General features: G+C 45.1%; 1 long non-coding RNA gene across 6 annotated transcripts; it reads left to right on the forward strand.

The window, feature by feature from the left end:
* Positions 1 to 3,693, forward strand: LOC117072594. 6 transcript variants are annotated; one of them, XR_004432871.1, is made up of 4 exons: positions 1 to 419; positions 607 to 719; positions 1,158 to 1,261; positions 3,213 to 3,693. It is a non-coding gene; the product is annotated as an uncharacterized LOC117072594 (long non-coding RNA). The 6 variants fall into 6 exon arrangements; XR_004432872.1 differs by having other exon boundaries at positions 324 to 354; XR_004432873.1 differs by lacking the exon at positions 607 to 719 and having other exon boundaries at positions 1,155 to 1,261.

Here is a 3,693-nt window from a genome sequence, read left to right on the forward strand (position 1 = left end):
AGAATTGGCAATATTACAACACTAATCTACAAACTAAATTGAAACTTTGTCTTTAGCGAACTGTTAAATGCTAAGAGCAGCTGAACTCTCCAGCTCTTTGATATATGAACATTCCAGATTAATTTAAAGCAATGACTCGCCTGCAACCCACAGCACTTTAACCCTGTCATTTGCAGCCTCCATTACCATTTACAAGCTCCCCAGATCAAAGTTTAACCATTTTATACACCTCAAAGTGACCCTCAATTAAAGGCTTCAGAGAGTAGTTTTATTACCCTGATACTACCTCCAATATAAATAGGCAGGAGGAATAAATAGCATTCAGGAATTAGACCTGAAACTGGGTTGATACAGGTATTCAGAAGGCAGTACTGGGAGAAAGGTGCAGTCAGAGAGACAGAACACACTATTCAAACCAGGTGAGGGAAGATCTAACTCAAAGTAACTAAGATATCCCAACTGGTGGAGGACAAGACCTGGAAATCCAGAGCAGGAGATCCTTGAAAATCCAGGCAGTGCAACCAGAGAGGCTTGTTAGCAGGTGGCAGGACAGCAGTAATGGGCTGACCTAATGAGCAGGACTGTTGTCCTTGATCTTTTTTGTAGGGGCTGGGAAGTTTGACAAGAGGATTGCAAAGAGAGAGACTCAGTCCTGTGCAAGCACCAACACTCAGGGCCATGGATACAGGGCAGAGTTCCAGTTCTCAAAGCAGAAGCAGGTGGGCAGGAAAACCAGCAACCTGCATGAGTGGACATGAGGTCAGCAGGCCTAAACACTGGCCCAGGGCTGAGCCATCTGGTGGAGAGTGGGGCCTGGAGTGGGTGTAAGGTGGCATCAGACTTGGCAGGGATGAAGAATTAAGTAGTTGGAGACTAGATAGAATCTGACATTGATAAAAATAGCAACTGCTCACTGAGCACCTACTATGTGTTAGAATAAAGTGAGTTAGAATGTTGCATTCATCGTCACTAAACTTACAAAACCCCTACAAGGTAGGTGATATAGTTTGGCTCTGTGTTCCCACTCATATCGAATTGTAATCCCCAGGTGTCGAGGGAGGTTCCTGGTGGGAGGTGATTGGATCATGGGGGCGGTTTCTCTCATGCTGTTCTTGTGATAATGAGTTCTCACGAGATCTGATGGTTTTATAAAGCAGTTTTCCTTGCTCTTGCTGGCTGTCTCTCGCTTGCCATCATGTAAGACGTGCTGACTTACCCTTGGATTGTAAGTTTCCTGAGGCTTCCTCAGTCATGCGGAACTGTGAGTCAATTAAACCTCTTTTCTTTATGAATTACCTAGTCTTGGATATGTCTTCATAGCAGTGTGAAAATGGACTAATACAGTAGGTATTATCATTTCCATTTTATAAATGAGGAAACTGGGACTCAGAGAGGATAAATAATAGCTCAGGTCATAGAGTTCAGAAGAGACAAGCTGAGGTCCACCTGACTCTAAACTCGTGATCTTTCTACTACTCCATAAACACATTTACTCCTTACTGTATATAAGCCCAGTGGATTCTAAATGTTTTTGCTCTTAGAGGCAATGCCATGTAAGTAACATATAATTCATGTTAAAACGGTAACACTTTATTCATGGAAAATTAGGCTCAAGCCTCAAGCTGGTAGTATCAATAACATATATCTGTAATTGCATACTGTAGGTAACAGGGAAGTCTGTCATTACTTTAAGAAGGTGTAAACAATCCTGGCCAGGTGTGGTGGCTCATGCCCATAATCCCAGCACTTTGGGAGGCTGAGGTAAGTAGATTGCTTGAGGCCAGGAGTTCGAGACCAGCCTGGTCAACATAAAGAAACCCCATCCCTACTAAAAATACAAAAATTAGCCAGACATGGTGGCACATGCCTGTAATCCCAGCTACTCAGGAGGCTGAGGCAGAAGAATTGCTTGAACTCAGGAGGCAGAGCTGCAGTGAGCTGAGATTGTGCCACTGCACTCCAGCCTGGGCGACAGAATGAGACCGTGTCTCCAAAAAAGAAAAGGAAAGAAAAGAAAAAGGCATAAACATTCCTGAAGTGACAGGAACTGGTAGGAGCTTTGACATTCTTGCTGGCCATTTTGCTAACTCTGTAGAGATCTTACAAGTTAACATCAGCTGGTAGCCATTGGAGCTTTATTATACAAAATTAGAGTCGTTTTAAAACAAAGACTAAATATTGTATGTTGAGGCAAATTGTCAATAGGCACAGGAATCCTGGTGGGAGGGTGTGAGATCATGGGCTTCTAAGAAGCACCCTGGGACACAGCCCCATTCTTCCCAAGCAAAACCAGCAGTGTCATTGCCAACTCCCCTGGCCAAAAAGTACAAAGTACAGACATGAGAGGGGAAGTGTCTTTACCATTTGCAATCCCAAATTCCAGGATCTTGGTTTCAAAACTATATGACTATCTCACCATAACCATATTCAATGTGATGAGAGAAATGAAGCAGGGAGGGAACAGACTGAGCCGAAGGGATTGAGACCAGCAGGTGCGAATCTGTGGTCTGATGAAACCAGATTTACTGACTCCAACAGAGGAGAGAAAGAGGCATCTTTGGGTCCCCTCTGAAGGATGCTGAGGATGCCAGAAGGGAAGTGGGGATCAGCTGTGCAGTGGGTGCTGTTTCTTTTTTTCTTTTTTTTTTTTTTGAGATGGAGTCTTGCACTGTCAACCAGGCTGGAGTGCAGACACGCGATCTCAGCTCACTGCAGCCTCCGCCTCTCAGGTTCAATCAATTCTCCTGCCTCAGCCTCCTGAGTAGCTGGGATTACAGGTGTGCACCACCACACCCAGCTATTTTTTTTTTTTTTTGTACTTTTAGTAGAGATGGGGTTTCACCATATTGACCAGGCTGGTCTGTAACTCCTGGCCTCGTGATTCGCCAGACTTGGCCTCCCAAAGTGCTGGTATTACAGGCGTGAGCCTCCACGCCTCGGCAGTGGGTGTTGTTTCTACAGTGGGTTTATGAGAAGTGGGGGTAGTCCAGGGGCTGGGTGCTGCCATGAGGTGAGGGTGGCCTAGCATTTAGGATCCCCAGTGAAAGATGGGAATTATAACATGGATTAGAAGCATCACTGGAAAGAAAGTAATAGTCACTCAAAGAGGGGGACATTATGGTATTTTACAGCTGCTGCAAGACCCTGGGACAGACAACGCTTCCTGATAGCTGTGTGGCTGGCTTTATCTTTCTTTGTTCTCTTCTTCCCAGACTGACTCACAGCATGGCTGCCTTGTTCTTCCGTTCAAGCTGATTTTTCATCTTTCAGTTTTGGAAACCGAAGGGGTGAGGTCATCTGAGGAGGAAAGCTGGGAGATTGCCTTTTGTCCTCCAGAGGGCACTCTGACCGGCTGTGAAATCTCTATCTTCCTGTCATCATCTTTGGCAGCTTTAGCCCCACCCTCTGAAGCAATGTTTGTGTCATAACCCCAATGAGAACACTGAAAGTATGCTTACAAATGACAAAAAGGTGGAGGGATAGAACCTTCCAGATGACTGGACAATTTGTGAAACCTAAGTTTCCACCAGGCCCAAATGCCTTGAAGAAAACAGCTCCAGCTAGTGCCTTCTGATGCTACCGTATTCCCACCTCTGTTAAAACCAGATGGTCTCTCCCACTGCCAACACACCTCCCATATTTAAAACTCAACCAGCCTTCTAGTGCACTGCAAATAAAAGCCAAACTTCCTGA

The sequence above is a fragment of the Trachypithecus francoisi genome, unplaced genomic scaffold (assembly GCF_009764315.1).
Source record: "Trachypithecus francoisi isolate TF-2019V2 unplaced genomic scaffold, Tfra_2.0 Lachesis_group4, whole genome shotgun sequence".
Lineage (NCBI taxonomy): Eukaryota > Metazoa > Chordata > Mammalia > Primates > Cercopithecidae > Trachypithecus > Trachypithecus francoisi.